Source organism: Elephas maximus, chromosome 4 (assembly GCF_024166365.1).
Source record: "Elephas maximus indicus isolate mEleMax1 chromosome 4, mEleMax1 primary haplotype, whole genome shotgun sequence".
Classification (NCBI taxonomy): domain Eukaryota; kingdom Metazoa; phylum Chordata; class Mammalia; order Proboscidea; family Elephantidae; genus Elephas; species Elephas maximus.
In genome coordinates, this window is record NC_064822.1 from 66,297,127 (window position 1) to 66,316,188 (window position 19,062).

Genomic DNA, 19,062 nt, shown 5'->3' on the forward strand with positions numbered 1-19,062 from the left:
GAAGATCCCAGTTATCTAGTTTATCTTCTGGTGTTTGTGTATTGTTAATTATGGTTTGCATACAATTTTTGCTGTATATTAGGGCCCCGAGCACTGAGCCAATTTTTTTGCCATGATGTTTGTAGTTTTTGGTTTTATCTTTAGGTCTTTGATCCATTTGGTATTGGTTTTTGTGTTTGGTGTGACATATGGGTTCTGTTTCCTTTTTTTACAGATGGACATCCAGTTTTGTCAGCACCATTTTTTGAAAAGCCTGTCTTTTCCCTATTCAGTGGATTTTGGGCCTTTGTCAAATATCAGCTGACCATAGGTGGGTGGTTTTACATTTGGGTTCTTGATTCCATTCTATTGGTCAAAGTGTCTGCTGTTGTCTACTACCATTCTCTTTTGACTACCCTAGTTGTATAATAGGTTCTGAGGCCAGGTAGCATGAGGCCTCCTACTTTGTTCTTCTTCAACAGTGCTTTTACTTATCCGGGGCCTGTTTATAAAGTAGATAGTCTCTTTGTTCATTATATAATGATCTTCCTTGTCTTTCATTGTGGATTTTGCCTTGAAGTCTATTTTATCTGAGATTAGCATTGCCACTCCTGCTCTTTTTTTTGTTGCTGTTTGCCTGATAATTTTTTTTCCGCCCTTTAATTTTAAATATATTTATCTCTTTGTGTCTAAGGTGTGTCTTTTGTAGACAGCATATTGATGGGTCTTTTTTTTTTTAATCCATTTTGTCACTTTCTGTCTCTTTATGGGTATATTTAAGACATTTATATTTAGTGTGGATTATCAATAGGAGTGAGTTTATTGCTGTCCTTTTGTCATGCTGTTTTTGGTGGTGCTGACATTTTCTTTGTTCCTGTTACTTTCTTATGCTGAGTTCCTTTTGTTTGTGGAATTTCTTTCATTATTGTTTATTGAACCTTTATGGTTTTCTTCTTTTTTATTTTTCTGGATAGGTTTGTTAACTTTCTTTGTGGTTAGTTTGAAATTTATCTTTATCTTCCTAAGTTTGAACCAGTCTTTTATTACTTGATATCACCTTGACATCTTCTCCATTTGAAAGTTCTATACCTACACCATTTTTCCCCTTTTCATTGTTCTAATGTAGTTGTCATTTACAGATTAACATCTTTTGGTCCCTGTTTTAAATATTTCAGTTCTGTTTTACTATTGAAAATTCATTACCTGGGTTGATATCTGGCTGATGCTGTCCTGCGTCCTAGATTCAGGATTTTGTCTGATGTTGTTGGTTCTCTAACTGAAGGACTCTTTAATATTTCTTGTGTGTTTTCGTGTTTACAAATTTCCTTAATTCTGTTTATCTGGAAATGTCATAATTTTTACCATCATATTTGAGAGAGAGGTTTGCCGGATATATTATTCTAGGTTGGGAATTTTTTTCTTTCAAGGTTTTATATATGTCATCCCACTGCCTTCTTGCCTGCATAGTTTCTGCTGAGTAATCAGAGTCTAGTCTTATTGTTTCCCCTTTGTAAGTGACCTTTCATTTTTCTTGAGCTGTTCTCAGGAGTCTTTCTTGGTTTTTTGTTTTGGCAAATGTGATTATGATACGTCTTGGCAACTTTTTTGGGGGGGGACCTATCCAAATGGGGTTCATTGAGCTTCTTGGATGGTCAACTTTTCATTGTTCATTATATTAGGGAAATTATTGCCAGAAAGTCTTCAATGCTCTTCTCTGTGTTTTCCATTTTCTCCCCCTGTTTTGCAAATCCGATCACATGCCAATTTTTCCTGTTGATTTTATCTCACATAATTCTTAGGTTTGCTTCATTTTTCTTCATTCTTTTCTCTAATTTTTCCTCAAAATGGCATCAATGTATGTCTTCAATTTCACTGATTCTATCTTCCATTGTTTCAAATTTGCTCCTAAAACCTTCTATTGTCTATTCCTCAAATTTTGTTATCTTTTGAATTTATAAGTACTGTGTTTTTATGATTCTAATTTTTTTTTTTATTTTGATGCTTTGTTTCTGTATTATTTCCTGAATTCTTCTATTGCTTTTTCTGTGTTTTCCTTGATTTTGGCTGTGTTTTGGTTGGTTTTGTCTGTGTTTCCATGACTTTATCCTTAGTTTTGCCTGTGTTTTCCTTGATCGCTTTCCTAATCTCTTAAACAGTCCTGAATATTAGACTTTGGAATTCCTTATCAGGTAGTTCCAGTTCCTTTTTTTTTTTTTTTTTTTACCAAAGTTCATCTGGTTCTTTATTTTGGTTACTTGCTGGAGCCATCTTGTCTTGTTTTTTAATACATTTTCCTATTGTCTGCTGTCTCCAAGACATTTAGTTATTATTTTCTTTCTTTATTAATTGTAGGTTTGTTTGTTTCATCCTGCTTTTTTATTTTGTTTGGTTATTCCTGGGTGGGTGAGCCAAGTGTGCATCTCACCACCTTGACCAGGTACCACAGGCTGGTCACTTAGCTATGCTGCAGTAGGGCAGATCCGGCAGGGATGGAAGATGGGTGGAGATGGGTCATTTGTCTTTGTTGCAGAGCTGGGGGAGGGAGAAGGGGGTGTCACAGGGCTGGTTCTGCTTGGGACTGCAGAGTGCAGCAGGGTGGAGCTGCCAGGGAAGCGTGTGTCATGAAGCCAGTTCTGCTTGGGGCAGTGGGATGTGGTGGGGTGGAGGAGAGAGTTGGGAAGGGGGGCTAAGGTAGGGGTGATAGGGTTATATGGGGAAGGGAAGTAGGAGGGGTTCCTACTATTGCTCCCAGCAGTCGGGGCTGCTAGGATGGGGTGGTTAGTGCTGCTATTCACCAGAAGGGTGGGGGCTGTAGGATTGTGCCCCTGTGGTTACTGTGTGAGAGTATCTTGGCACTTCCTTGAGCTGCAGCCAGTATACATGGTCTTACTTTGTTGTAGGTATGTCTGCACTGTACCTCTGTCTTCAATCAGGAATATCATGAGGGTGCCATTCTGTGCTCTTCATGTGGAGTTTTTAGCTTTATTCCAAAATACCCATGCTGTGTCAGGCTGGTTAGCAGAGAAGCTTCACTCTGTATCTGTACTCATTTGCTCTTTTGATCAGCTTCTTCTTCTTAGTGAATTATGATCTAGTACTTTATCCCTTTATTTAAGGTTCGGGGTTCTAGGAGTGATATCTGAATCTGTTCTACTTGGTTTTTTTGGGTCTTTGTTGCAGGGGAATGGCTTAGTGAGTCTGACTAGTCCACCATCTTATCTCTGCCTCCCTGATTATTTCTCTTTTTGTGATGTTAGCAATTGCTTGTATTCAAGGTCTGGATCCATTATTTCATTAAGGGTTGCCAAAATGTGATTTTGGAGTTGTACTTCAGTGTAGAAAGCTGCAAGAAAACACCCTCACCCTAACAATGAGGAAGAACTGGGTAATCTACAAAATTATAACTTTTCTTGAGCCCATAAGAGATCTGCAGTTGCAAAGTAATTAAACTGAATTGCAAAGTGTGAGGAAGCCTTCTAAGTAGAGAAGGGAGAGATGGGCTGTTTCATCTTTGGCAAAGCTCAATACAAGTAGATAAGAGAAACTAGCTGAAATTTAAACTGTTTCATAAAGACCAAACACGGACTAGTTGATCAGTTTGGAATTGCTAAAAGCTCCAGACTCAATGGGGATTTGCACTCACTGGGTACTCAAGAAAAAGGTTGAGGGTAGGGCAGGAGAATGGAGATGGATTCTCCTGAACAAGTAGGTGTGTGGGATGTGATTGGCTGCTTCTAGGGGATGTTGGGAAAATAATTAAAAATAAGATATTGTGAAATCCTCTCCATAAAAGTAGAAAATAATTAAATGGTTTTATTATTGAATAAGCATTAATGCAAAGCTCATCACAGGCAACTTGCTGGAGAAATTGCAAATACAGAACAAAAAGAAGTCTTACCCTTTTATATAATCAGGCAGGTACAACCCATTATATACCTGTTCTCAAGATAAACAATAACTTGTCCTCAAGTAAGACGATTTGATAGCACCATTTCCTACACATACCAAACTTGTTGCCTTTGAGTCAATTGCAACTCATAGTGACCCTATAGGACAGAGTAGAACTGCCCCATATGGTTTTTAAGGAGCACCTGGTGAATTTGAACTGCTGACCTCTTGGTTAGCAGCCGTAGCTCTTAACCACTATGCCACTAGGGTTTCCCTTGCTACACAAGTTCATCCTAAATTCACCTGGTAATAAGGGTGGCCATATGTGTTAGCTAATTACTTTTATTCAAAGGAAAAACAAAAATTCTCATATCTCTATGACAAGCAGGTAGTTACAACTTGGATTCAGGCACCTAGGTTAAATAAACTCCCACAGAGTCAGGGAGAAGAGGCACTACCTTCCTTGATGTTTACATTTCAGAGGTGGTGCCAAAGTTCTTAAAAAACACTCCCAGGTTGTAAAACTGGTGAGAAGCATTTGTAACTTATAAAAAGGCTTACAAATATCTCAAAGGAACAGAGAAAGAATTTACAAGGTTTTCTAAAGGAAATGCTAAAAAAAAAAAAAAAAGAAGGCTCTTTTCCTTTTGGCATTAGGGAACATTCTAGTTTTTTTTTTTAAGATTTGTATTTATCCTTACAGGTATAGGTATGAGACCCCATCTGTTTCCTGAGATTCTTACGTCATACTAAGTAAAACCCTTAAGCTTCTAGAAAGGGGCCAGGAATGCGTCCATCAACTAGGACATAAGCAAAGGTTCATTGTTGCCAGGAGAGGGGCAGGAAACCCTCTTGGCTCAAGGTTCTTAACAACCATACTCAGCGGAGGAGGGGGTGGTCCTACCCAAGATCACACAAGGCAGAGTGGGAGAAAGTTCTGTCCTCCTCTGTGGCCCAGGTGCCTAGGACCTGCCTAAGATGAAGGCTGAACCAGGACAACACCTTGAGCCTAGTACAGAGTGACAAACAATTAGAGTCTACTGCTGGGAGAGGGACAACAGTTTGGAGAGAGACTGTCTTAGTGACACAGGCATGCAGCAACTGCTGAAAGCAGAAGGTGGAGTAGAGACATCCAGACCCTACTCTAAGCATAAGTTAACAGCAGCCCACCTCTGGAGGAATTTGAAGCTTAAGCCATTAGCCATAACAGAAAAAAACTGGTTGTTGGACTTCATTAGAATTAAGAAACTTTATTCATCTAAAGACATGATTAGGACAATGAAAAGGGAAGTGATAGAGGGAAACAGGGTTTTTGTAATACATATATCTGACAATAAATATATATCCAGAATATATTAAAAAAATACTTGTACCTATCAATGAGAAAAAACCCATACAATCTAATAAAAAATAGTAAAACTAACTTTAATAGATCCTTCTCAAAAGAGGATATCAAATGGGTATTTAATACATGAAAAGGTACACAACATTATGAGTCATCGGGAAATACAAATTAGAATTACAATGAAATTCCACTATATACTTAGAAGAATGGCTAAAATTTAAAACTCAATGATACCAAGTATTGATAAGGATGAGGAGCAGCATAAACTCTCAAATATTGCTGGTTGCAGAACAAATTAGTACAACCACTCTGGAAAACTGTTTGCAGGATGAGTAAAGGTAAATACATATGCCCGTGACCCAACAATTCTGCTCAGGAGAAATACAAGCACAGTGGTACCCTGTGCATTGCTATGAGCTTCCAGACTAAGACAAACTAAGAAGATAAGGCCTCTCAAAAAATATTTACAACTTTCTAGTTACTAATCATGAGACACTGGTGTTTCAGTGGTAGAATTCTTGCCTTCCATGTGGGAGACATGGGTTCACATCCCAGACAATGTACCTCATGCATAGCCACAACCTGTCTGTCAGTGGAGGCTTGTGTGTTGATATGGTGAACAGGTTTCAGCAGAATGATGGAGTAGGTAGAAAGGCCTGGAGATCTACTTTGGAAAATCAACCAGTGAAAACCCTATGGACTACAAACCTGATCCACAACCAACCATGGGAATTGTGCTGAACTTGGTCGTGTTTCATTCCGTTGTGCATGGGGTTGCCATGAGATGGGGTTTGACTTGATGGCAGCTACAACAAGAGTTATTAATCAATAGTACTTACTTCTTTTCCCTTCAACTGCTAAGTGAAGACTTCCTAGACAAATAAACAATTTTATTCTAATGTCCCTTAGAATATCAATTATTTTAAATTAATCTTTATTGACTTTTACCTGTTATATACAAAGCTGGAATATAAACAGATATATTACAAATCTGTATTCTTCAGATTAGGTAAAATAATATGACTCATCATATAAATATGTAATTAATATTTGATGAATAAATGATGGAACAAATGATAGTTTGACCAGAAATATACATTTATTCAACAAGACTTTCTGGTGTCTGTTTTACAGAGACAAAGAAGCTCATTCCTAATACAGAGAAGTGTAGGCTAGAGAACACAGCAAAATATGTAGCCTAAGTACGATCCTCAAACATTTCCATGCCCTCTATCTATGGAGAGAAGAAAAACATAAGAAGGTTGTGGGGTTTCTTGAACAGTGAGTATTTCCTCGGTTAGTATGGGCTGCAGAGTGGACTAAAGCAAAGATTGACAAACTTTTTCTGTAAAAGGCCAGACAGTAAATATTTTAGGCTTTGAGGGCCATATGGCCCATGTCATAACTACTTAATCTATGAAGGCAGCCATAAAAACAGGAACAAAACAAAACAAAACAAAAAACAGTTGCCACAGAGTTGATTCCAGCCCTTGGTGACCCCACGTGTTTCAGAGTAGACCTGGGCTCCACAGGGTTTTCAATGGCTAATTTTTCAGAAGCAGATCACCAGATCTTTCTTCCAAGATGCCTTGGAACGGGCATGACTGTGCTCTAATAAAACTTCATTTACAAAAATAGGTTTTGGGGCAGGATTTGGCTCGAAAGCTATAATTAGTTGACCCACTAGCCCAAAGGAAACCCAACTAGCTGTGGTGTAAAATGTTACCTATTATAGAGAGCTGTCCTACAAACAACCAACCAAACAACCAACCAAACAAACAAACAAAGCATATTGACTTTTTCAATAATGGAGTGAATATCTAAAACTGGAGAGCTCACCTACCGAGTAAGTGCTTTTCCAAAATTTTCTTTTTGTGTGAGAACATGTCATGTGAATTGTGTCAGGTCTAGAAAAAGACTTGTAGAAAATTTAACTTTGTAAGGAAGTTTGGAGGGCAAGGTTAATGGGTTAATAGTCATGGCATGTGATCTCTTACATGTGCTACAAGAGATAGTATGCTCATCTACAGCAGATTCATCTAAAAGAAATATGGGGCAAAGAAAGAAACAAAATACCTATGAACTAGGGGCCATATGAGGCCTATTTGCTTTATTGTTGAAGAAAAGTGCATCATATCAAAATTTACAAAACTCTATGTAAATGGACCAGAATTGAACAGGGTAGTTAAAATACCTATTCTTTTTCTCTAGGGAAGAAGTGAAGCCTGTTCAGATAACAGCAGTCAAAATTTTAAGTTCTTAGGGCAATTTATGGTTGGCGCTTCCATAGACTTCTTGCTTCTGCTCACTTTGCCCAGCTTACTTCCTTAGTCCTTTTCCTAAGATTATTGGTCTAGCCTAAAACATTCTTCCTACTCCTATCTACTCTAAAAATTATGCTCATTCTTCAGGATCCAACTCAGATCTTTCTTTCTCTGTTTGACCTTCTGGTGTACCAATCTTCTGTGCTGTTTTTAATCCCCCAAACTCTTTACCACTTAGCTCATCAACATTCTTGTCATTAACTGCCTTTCCTTGTTCTATTACCTTTTCACGTGTATTATGTCCTCCAAGTCTGCAAACTACTTGAGGGCATTGACTAGATATTAGCCTTCTTTTTAAAAATTTTAAGTTTCTAACTCAATAAAAACTAATTGATTAATTTGTTCTGCAGGTAATTTCTGCACTATATATCCTGGAGAAGAGAAACAAACAGATCTGATGTTGCCCTGATGAACTTAGCTATCTACTGTCGTAAGTGAGTCCTACCCACGTTTCAAATTCAGATTTCGTAGCTCTGGTTTGAGATTGTTAAATTGTCTCAATTTCTCTCACTCACCTTCTCATAGTAATCACAGACTTTCACTATGGCTGGTTTCAGATCTCTTACTGGGATGGTCTGCAGAACAGTGAAGGACAAGCTCAGGGTCTGATTTGTCACCTAGAAAGGAAAGGTGGGAGTAATCAAGAGCTTGGAAACTTTCCCTCTTTCTTCATCAAATAAGACATAGTCTTTATTGTTCTGTGACTTTAATTTACATATGTCTCTTAGTTGGGCAAATATTTGTGGATGGTAAGATGGGTTTCAGGATGCAATCTTGGGAACTCCTTATAGTGAACAACAAAATTCTCCAGGCTTTCTCCTAAGTAACTGAGACAGTTCGTATTCTTTGTATATATCTCTCTACAAGATTAACTCAATGGGCCTATCAACGTTTTCTAAGATGCAGAGACTTGGCTTTATACCATTTGTAATTATAGTATCAAACTAGTCATTTCTGTATGGCTAGAGAAAATATTTCCTTTGCTTTATAGTCAGAGGTTTGAAGATAATTTATGAGATCTACGTTTTAATTTTATTCTATATAGTGATGTGTTCAAATATTAATGCTATCGTTAATCAACCACTGGGGTCATATTCCTTCTTTTTTGGAGGGGAGGTCTTTAAAATAATGGAATACTCAACTGACCATTTGTTCTATTGGCTTTGTACTTGAAATCTCATAGAAATACTAATATCCAAATTTTAACATAATTAAAGAGAGTAGAACAACTATGTATTTAAAAGGGGTTTTCTCAAAGTGAGGTGCTTGAGACAGATAGAGGAACTTTCTGGAAGGGCATTAGTAGTTATTGCTTTCTTCATATCAGCTGTTTCCCACTGAAAAGACCAACTTAGAAAGATATGTACAATCTCAGCCAGGTTGTCAGGGTTGTCACCTGTTCCACACAAATGAGAACACGGTTGTTGCTCATTTCTGTTCTGCTCATGTGGCTAAATCTTTCAAAGCTGAAGAAAATTAGATAATTCAAAATGTTTGAGAACTGAGGAAGCCACTGTGAGGCCTAGAGCAGATTACAGTAAGGGACAAAGGTTTATTCTTCAAATAAATTCCCTTTAAATTATTGCAAGAATTAAACAGCCAGGGTGCATTAGATGTAAGGGGTGGGGGGACGGTAGGAATCAAGTTTTGGAGACAGTATTCAATGCTGTCATGTCTTGATTGTGAGAAAATCTGACTTTCTATGAAAAGAAGGAAGTTAAATATTTGCAGGTCATGATTTCCACTGTTCTTCAATATGTGAGTAGTATTTTAGATCCTCTAGAGCCCTAGTGGAAGTCCTGGTGGCATAGTGGTTAAATGCCACGGCTGCTAACCAAAAGGTTGGCAGTTCGAATTCACCAGGTGCTCCTTGGAAACGCTGTGGGGCAGTTCTGTGCTGTCCTATAGGGTCGCTATAAGTCAGAATCAACTACATGGCAATGGGATGGATGGACGGAGCCCTGGTGGCACAGTGCTGAAGCGTTTGGCTGCTAACCAAAAGGTCAGAGATTCAAACCCACCAGCTGCTCTGCAGGAGAAAGATATGGCAGGCCGCTTCCGATTTACAGCCTTGGAAACCCTACGGGGCAGTATTCTACCCTGTCCTATAGGGTCATTATGAATTGAAATCAGCTTGACAGCAGTGGGTTTTGGTTTGGCATCTTTGCTGATTTTAGTTCACATTGTTTTTATCATTCTCAAAGTTTTTAGTGCGTGTCAGTCAGCTTGAAACTTAATCATAGTTCTTATTTCTTGGATTGTTTTTTGGCTGTTTGTTGCCCATGTATTTTAAGTTCCTAGCTAGATTGTGAGTGGCTCAAGGATGGAGCTCTTTCTGTATTTCTTTTATACCACACATGCCTCTTAGTTTAGAGCCAAATAAGTAATTAATGAAATTAATTTATTGGGTTTGGAGAAAATATACTTTTTGGTACAGGATGATATTGTTGGGGTTTTGATATTGACATGGCCTTAGTTTGAGGATATAGAACATTCTATTGAATGAGTTCTACCAGGCTTAAAACATACCTACCACAGTGCTTAAGTGTTTGGCTACTAACCAAAAGGTTGGCAGTTTGAATCCACCGGTCCTCCTTGGAAACCCTGTGGGGTAGTTCTATTCTGAGTCGGAATCCACTCAATTGCAATGGATTTGGTTTTTTGTTTTTTCAGAAGAATAAAACAAGATATCATTTCCATCAACAATCACCATGTTGGAGACAAGATGGCTCCCTGTGTAGCTGCAGTGTCAAAAAAAAAAAAAAAAGGGTTTAATTTTTGTTAGGAAATGTCCTTCAAGACTCACCAGGAACCTTTTATCTCCATGAAAATTTCCATAACATTATCCACAGTGATCTGTAGTCTCTGAACATGTGTATTAATGTTTGACACCTATTGTTTGGAACTCTGACTGTGCATCCGAATCCAGCTTGCTAAAACCACGGATGCCCAAGCCTTCCTCCAAAGCTATTAAATCAGAATCTTTGGGAGTGGAGTTTGGGAATCTGCATTTTAAACACATCTATAGCTTTTGGACCTATCATGTATGCTATTCATTTGTTATTTAGAGTGCATTATTTTTATATTTTTAGTTAACTTGAAAGTATCACGTCTTCCCAGAGAGGCTTCGAAATGTGGTGAGATCAGATATTATGCTTTATAAAAAAAAAAATAATAATAATTTATACTTTGACTAAATCGATGGCTAATAACTGGCTCGGTTTCTGAAATAAGGCCTATTTTATAATATTAGCATCATCAGTATTAGATACAGAGCAATACGATTTGATGCTACATTTTTTAGGATTCCCATAAAGGTTTTGACAGGTTATGATGGGGTGACTGCTGTATTTTATATTTAATTTCTACTTTGTATTAACATTAGCATTTTGTGTTTATCCTTTTGATGAGAGAAAGAATAAAAGAGAATTCAGTTATTCAGAAAAGGTAAGGAAGACATTTTAACTTAAGGTGTATATTCTGGAGGAAAATAATTTATTCTTTAGCAATGAGGCGAATCTAAATTACTGTAAAGGAAAAGTAGGCATTGATTGACCAGGACATCTGAATATGCCCTATTGTTTTTATTTGACAGATTTAATACCAGGCTTTGCTAAGCAACGTATTTACTCTCAGTCTCTTTGATCTATAAAGCATTATGAAGAACTGAAGAAAACAAAATTACTAGAGAAAAAGATAACTTCATAATGTTAAGTGGCTACATGTATTAAGTAACTCTATCAATTTTAAATTATATTTATCTAATAGCATAGCTTTCACATTTATCCTATTAATTAGCAATGGTTCCAGTTAGCCTTTGTATTCAGAATTAGTTGACACTAATTCCAATTCTAGTCAGTCAATACTAATTCTATTCAGTGAGATCGGAAAGCCGGTGTGAGCTTTGGGTCTATAACAGGTTTGGGGCAGAGTCTGTACCTTTAAAGCAAATGGGGAGTCCTTATCTCTGGACAAATACTGTATTTCAAGGATGTCTGTAGAACACCAAGAATATCATCAGTTTCCCTCTTTTCCTGAGACTGTCCACTTTTTCTTTTTTATCATTAACTTCTCCAGATTTGCCCTTTACTTGCTCAGGAAGGAAAGAGAGGACCTTACAAATCCATGAGAGGTTAAAGCCGAATCTCTCCAATATAACTTAGAAATCTCACCTGAAGATACATACATCTTTTCTGGTCACTGCTGTGGTATATTCTCCAGGCAGCTCTGGCAATGAGACCTGCTATAGTAACAGGAGGTTGTTGTTGCCTTGGAAATTTGTGAAAAAGATCCGTGAATCCGAAATAGTTGTTACCTGAGCAGCTTTCCCAGTCCTGGAGAACGTGGCTGCTCTGTGTCTGGACAGGGCATGGAGTGCCACCCCTGTATCCCAGGGGAGATGAGTGGAGAATTGCCCCCAAGAGCAAGTTTTTGGTAGCTGGGATTTTTTCGGAAAGTCTAACTAAACTGACCACCATGTGAGGACGCTGGCTTTTTTCCCCTGAAGTACACATCTAATTGGTTTCTTTTTTTCTCCGCCTTTCAGGCGTTATCAAAGTCGGTTACAGTGTTTCCAAATGAAATAAAAACTACTGAGCTAATTAGCCCCACAATTTATTTTCACCTGCATTGATTGGTATTGTCTTAGGGAACTAGGCTCTTTGCTCCTTCTCGTCAACCATCCTTTTGGACATAACCTTCAAAGGACTAGTCTAAAATTAAGAAATTAGAACAAAAGTAGAAACTGTTGTTAACTAGATGATTAAGGAAAATTTAGATGTAAGAGTGAAAAAAATTGTGCATAAAAAGAGTGGTATAGGACACGTCGCACTTTCCCGATTTTCTTTTTCCCTTTATAAATTTTGCCGTTTCTCCCTACCTAATCTCTCCGAAAACCAAAAGTTTCACTATGCTCACCCTGGATATTTAAAGAGGACTTGTAGGAGGGGAAACCCAGGCTCCCGGGATGTTTAACACAATCATTCATGCCGTTAGTAAAAAATTTCCAGAATTATGATAGGTAGAAAAAGAAATTTTTAAGAGTTTCAGCTTTCAAAAAAAAATCAATTTAAAGGGAAGTAAAAAAAATTTTTTTTTTTTTTTTTTTTTTTTTTAAGAAGGCAGCTCTCAGTGCAAATTTTTGAGGTAGAGAGGAGAGACTGAGTTCCTTGGAGCACTTTAAATGGAGCTTCTCAATCATTCCATAAAGATCAAAGTGAGCTCTACTTGGTCACTTTCCTTTTAATTGGACCATTTTCTGGCTCCCTTTAGAGGATTCCTATAGGATTCTAAAGACGTAGTCTGTAGTCCAGAGCAGTGATTCTCAGCCACGGGTGAGTGTGCTTGTCAAAAAGGGGAATGGAGTGCTACTGGCATCTAGTGGTGAGAGGCTGGGATGCTGCTAAACATCTTAAAATGCACAGGATAGCCACGCACAGCAGTTAATTATCCGGTACAAATTGTCAATAGTACCGACGTTGAGAAATCTTGTCTAGAGCGTGGCCAATGGCCAACGTGTGCTGATGATATAACACAGCTTTAGAGAGGGATAAACATAGGACTTAGTGAAAATTGTTTCAGGGAATTTCTTAGGTTGTTTTCCTCCATATTCCACTGTTCTCAAATATGCCTAAATAATTTTTCAATGATTTAATTTTTCCCTTCTCTTTTCCTCGTAACTGTTCTATTTTCAAGCCTCCTACTTGCAAAGCGAATGTGGAGAAGACCCTTTGGTAGCCACAGGCCTGGGTGGAGGAGAAATCCCCATGGGAATTCTGTTGCTTTGTGATCCACTTTAGGATGTGTGATGCAGCAGTCAGTTCCCCTGAGGATGAGGTAGGCTGGGCAGTGAGGTGAGCGAGGAGCCGTAGGATGTCATCTCCACCTCAGCAGAGGGAGCCTGGGGTTGGTACAAAGGCTCCACTGGTGCCCTGGGTTTCTAAGGTTACTCCCAATAGACTGAGTTGTAAGGGTAAGAAAAAGGAGAGAATGATAGCTCTTGGTAGATGAATAGTGAATGCTCATTCATATCATATGGAGTTAAAATAAAAATACTAACACAGGAGATGAAGTGAGGACATAAGCTTCCAAAACTCATTTACCACATTCCCTTGCTGAACTTGGTTTTGTTCTGTGGGGCTGAGACAGACAGTGTTGTTGGAGGAAGAAGCGTAGACCATACTTACCAACCTCTCAAATGTTGTTTTAACTGGGTTGTTGCAAGAGAAAAGTGACAGAGTTCTCTCACTGTTTGGGATATTTCCTGGGAATTGGACTATAAACTGAAGTATAAAACCTACCTATTGATCTCAGAAGACTTTTGTGAGAATATCTCCAGCAGACCCAGATAAAAATACTTGGAAAATGTTACTGCATTTCCTTTTTTTAAAAATAATTTTTATTATGCTTTAAGTGAAAGTTCACAAATCAAGTCAGTCTCTCACACAAAAACCCATATACACGTTGCTACGCACTCCCAATTACTCTCCCCCTAACGAGACAGCCTGGTCTCTCCCTCCACTCTCTCTTTTCATGTCCATTTTGCCAGCTTCTAACCCCCTCCACGCTCTTATCTCCCGTCCAGGCAGGAGATGCCAACATAGTCTCAAGTGTCCACCTAATCCAAGAAGCTCACTCCTCACCAGCATCCCTCTCCACCCTCTCCAACCCATTGTCCAGTCCAATCCATGTCTGAAGAGTTGGCTTTTGGAGTGGTTCCTGTCCTGGGCCAACAGAAGTTCTGGGGGCCATGACCACCGGGGTCCTTCTAGTCTCAGTCAGACCATTAAGTCTGGTCTTATGAGAATTTGGGGTCTGCATCCCGTTGCTCTCCTGCTCCCTCAGGGGTTCTCTGTTGTGTTCCCTGTCAGGGCAGCCATCGGTTGTAGCCAGGCACCATCTAGTTCTTCTGGTCTCAGGCTGATGTAGTCTCTGGTTCACGTGGCCCTTTCTGTCTCCTGGGCTCGTAATTGCCTTTTGTCCTTGGTGTTCTTCATTCTCCTTTGCTCCAGGTGGGTTGAGACCAATTGATGCATCTTGGATGGCTGCTTGCTAGCGTTTAAGACCCCAGAAGCCACTCTTCAAAGCGGGATGTGGAATGTTTTCTTAATAGATTTAATTAAGCTAATTGACTTAGATGTCCCCTGAAACCATGGTCCCCAGACCCCTACCCCTGCTACCCTGGTTTTATACAGGAAACTTCTTTGCTTTAGTCCAATTGTGCTGGCCTCCCCTGTATTGTGTGCTGTCTTTCCCTTCACCTAAAGTAGTTCTTATCTACTTTCTAATTAGTGAAACTGCATTTCTTTTACTATGGCTTTTTGTTGCACCTCTTTTCATCCAAGTATATAGGCAGACATTAGGTGAAAATATACATATTTGTCTAATATTTTGGTCGTAGGTAGGGATAAATTCCCATACTCTACCTGTAGTGCTATGTCTACTATGTCTATTATGCTGTGCTCTGTGTAACATACGCAATCCCAGAGAAGATATTTTTGATAAGAAGTGCCCTGATCTCACAATGGTGACTTGGCTAAGGAATTCCACATGAAGCTCATTGATTCAGAGAGAGTGTATTTCTCTTCTTTTTGTAGAATCAGTGTAAGTGGAAGAGGAAAAATATTGTGATTTTCTTTCACCTTCTTTAACAGCTTCCTCATCAAGTGAGTTTAGAATTTCTCTCTTTTACTTTGGTTTCCCACCAGGGTGAAAGTATAGGCCATCAATGCCTGGGTGTAGACATGGCTCTCACGGGCCCCCTCCTTCGCTGTGTTCCAGGCTGACTACAGGCAGAACAGAGCATTGTATATAACAAAGTGCTGTAAAGGCAAAAAAAAAAAAAAAAAAAAAGGTGGTATCAAATTAAGGTCACTGGGTTGTGCAAAGTTTTGAGCTTGGTTACTAACTGAAAGGTTGATGGTTTGAATCCACCCAGTGCACCGTGGAAGATTACAGCCATTGAAAACCCTATGGAGTGTAATTCTACTTTGACACACATGGGGTTGCCATGAGTCAGAATAGATCCAATGACGATGAGTTTGGTATCACATTAGAGTGAATAGAGGAGGAAGAAAGCCCTGAGCTGGATATTACTAGAGAGGTGTCATTAATGGTTGTCAGTCAGCCAGGTATACAGCCAGATATCCATCGTGTATAAATAGAAGAATATTTTAGATGTCTTAACTTCATAGTTGGAGTCCCTGGGTAGTGCAAATGGTTAAGTGCTTGATTTCTACATGCAAGTTTGGAGATTCACATCTACTTTGAAGTACCTTGGAAGAAACGTCTGGTGATCTACTTCCAAAAAATCAACCATTGAAAACCCTGTGGAGCACAGCTCTACTCTGACACAACTGGGGTTGCCAGGAGTCATCATCAACTTGATGACAACTGTTTATTTATTTTTTTAACTTCATAGTTGAGTCCTAAACAATAAGGCTAAAGAACTAGTGTTCTTAGGATTAGTTTTGGACTACTTTAGCAACTTGATCCAAGGGCATTACTGGACAAGTATAAATCCTGCCTAATGGATTGACCAAAGAGCTCATCTATCTGAGAAATACCTCAGCATTAAGCAAACAGAAAGTTAAGACTTGGCTTTTAGTAAGGTGGTATTCTAGATAGCAGGTCTATATTTTCCTCATAGGGAAGTAGAGGATTGAGGTAGATCTTACAGTAACTGGAGGAAAAATCTCCAGAAGGGCAATGGTGACATAGGCAGAGAGGGTCACTTCATCATTTACTCCATCCTGTGAGAGAGAGAGAGAGAGAGAGAGAGAGAGAGAGACAGACAGACATTGAGATTGATTTTGATTAATTCTCTGCCCCAATTTTAGTGTATTCTCTTCTGTTGTTCCATGGAAATTCTCCTCAGTATCTATCAGGCAAAGTACCATCACCAAGGTACCATTTCATTTTTCTTTATAATTTCCCTGTTTCATACTCCTTGCCCTGATGCCCTCCTACGTTATCCTGGACTCTATTGTTGCAATTTCTCTGTGCCTTTCTCCCCTTGCTTTTGAGAAATGTTATATTGACGTATCACAAGGTTCAGGAACAGTTCACCTTAATGGCATTGTTGAGCAGTGCCCCTGAGCTCCTAAAACAGCCATTGTCCTTTTGTTCTGGGAGAGCCAGCTGAGGGCTTGGGCAATGTGTGCTTCATCAATAAAGGTGAGGGTTTGAGCCTGGGCCAAAGTCTTCAGTACAAAGGCTGTGAGCCTGTGGGGGCAGGAAGAGTGGGGTGTTCAGGCCATTTAATTTCATGTAGCACCTTTGTGCTCTGTTTGCAAACACAGGCTTCATAATCTCTTCCCTCCTCCAATACACACACCCATGAAAGTCAGTAAACTTACTGAGGGTCTGGAGACTTCTTTTAACCTGACAGCTTCCTTGTTCTTTGTGTTTTGCTGCCTCTTGTTAAATCTATTACCAACTGACTCTTGCTTCCAAGAGCATTTCTTTGTTGGTTTTGGGATTTATGTTCCTTCTAGTTTCCTTGGGTGGTTGACTAAGTTTTTTCCCTTTCATTCTGGGCTTTTTGTAGTGTTTTCTTTTCACAGATTTCTTACCTTCTCTTCTGCAGCTTATATGCGAATGGAGTAACTTTTTCTAATGTCCTGCTTCAAAGATGTAAACATTTCCTTCCGTATCACTCTGCCCCTCCACCAGGTTCCTGGTCATTGATCTTCTCTTGCTTCCCTGTGTGGTTAGATTTTGTTGAGAGAGAGAATTCTCTGTTAGAAAGTAGTAAGGTCTCCAGCTCAGAGAGCTCAGTCCCTTATCACTATTAAATTCACGTTTATTCTTTCTCTTGCTAAATGGATAAGAAAAACCTCCATTGTATCCAAATGCCTTACCAAAACCAAAAACCCAGTGCCGTTGAGTCAATTCCGACTCATAGCAACCCTGTAGGACAGAGTAGAACTGCCCCATAGAGTTTCCAAGGAGCGCCTGGCGGATTCAAACTGCCAACCCTTTGGTTAGCAGCCATAGCACTTAACCACTACGCCACCCGGGTTTCCTCCAAATGCCTTAGGTATGGTTTAATTTCTCTCTCTCTCCCTAAAATAATATTATATACAAAAAATATAAAAAGTAATTATGTGACAACTCTTCATTCTCTTAATCCTGATGTTATAGAATATTTAGAAAATCCTCTCTATATGCATTTTAAATATTCTATAACGTTCGATGGCACTGGGTTTGGTTTTTTTTTTTTATATGCATTTTAAAGAGATTCCTAGAAGGCCTGCTCTGGTCAGTGAAGCTCGGGAGAGAAATAATTCTAAGAGGTCTAAGTGCTCTCAGAACAAGTGCCTCTGACACTGGGAAAGTCTGTCTGATAGTCAGAACATCTTGAAACATCTCTCAATCTTTAAAGAGACACTGCAGCATCATTGTATCTGACACCCTTAGAATAGTAATGCTCTGGAAATGCATGAGACAAAAAGGGATTTGATTATAAAGAGTTCTGTAAACACCATTCAAAAACTTTTCTTATTGTTGTAAGCAGTATAAAGATTAATAAAAAAGAAGAAAAAAAGAGAAAAAAAGTAGTAAGGTCTGCTCTGAGGGTAATGAATAAGCAGTGGCTGCAGCTTTTCTAGCCTGTTTCTAGCACCTTTTGGGGCTAAGCAACAACTTAAGAGGCCAAATCATAAATTTATAATGGGCCTTTAGCAACACGAGAAGAAAGAGATGCTTGGTGTATTGGATATAAAAAGAATCAATCTTCAAATGTTCTTAGTTCTGCCATGCATTAGTTGTTACACCAGACACATTTATTTATACACATTGAATGTTAGTTCCTTTCTGTGTAAAATGAAGGTAATAACTCTCACTTCATAGGGTTGCTGTAAGAATTAAAAAAGGTAATATATGTATATGCCTTAAACTCATAGTTGAAACTCAGAATAGATTTCTTTTCTTACCAAACGTTGCCTTGGTTCCTCCCATGTTGCTCCTCAAAGGTGCTATAGGAGCTGTCTTGGTGCTTGTAATTCAGCTGTCTCTGGTAAACTGGAACAGCAAAAGGTTTCAATTGGTTCATGAAGCATTAGGGAAAGGTTGGTGTGATGGTTAAGATTGTGTGTCAACTTGGCTGGGCCATGATTCTCAGTGTTTATATGTGATCACTCACATGATTGAATCTGCTATGAGTAGCCAATCAGTTGAAAGGGAGTTTCCTTGGGGGTGTGGCCTGCATCTGAATATAAGCAGACGTTCTGGCTTTTTTGCTCTCTCTGGATCCTGTGGTTACTTCCTGTTCGGCTGACCTCCGGCTCTGGGGACTTGAGCTACCAGCTTATGTGCAGACCTTGGGATTCGTCAATCTTCACAGTGTGAGAGTGGGAGCCCTGCTCTCCGACCTGCCGATCTTGGGTTTGCCAGCCCCTGCAGCTACCTGAATCAAGAGAAGTTCAATCCTGATCCACCTACTTGGCACATTCCAGCCTCTACAAATGTGTGAGCCATTTCCTTAACATAAATCTCTTTCTATATGTATTTATATGCTTTAGTGGT

The 19,062-nt window shown here is 39.1% G+C and overlaps 1 pseudogene; it reads right to left on the reverse strand.

Moving 5' to 3' along the window:
* Positions 1–6,410: 6,410 nt before the first annotated feature.
* LOC126076243 (pregnancy zone protein-like) overlaps positions 6,411–19,062 on the reverse strand; it is a 29,604-nt pseudogene continuing 16,952 nt past the window's right edge.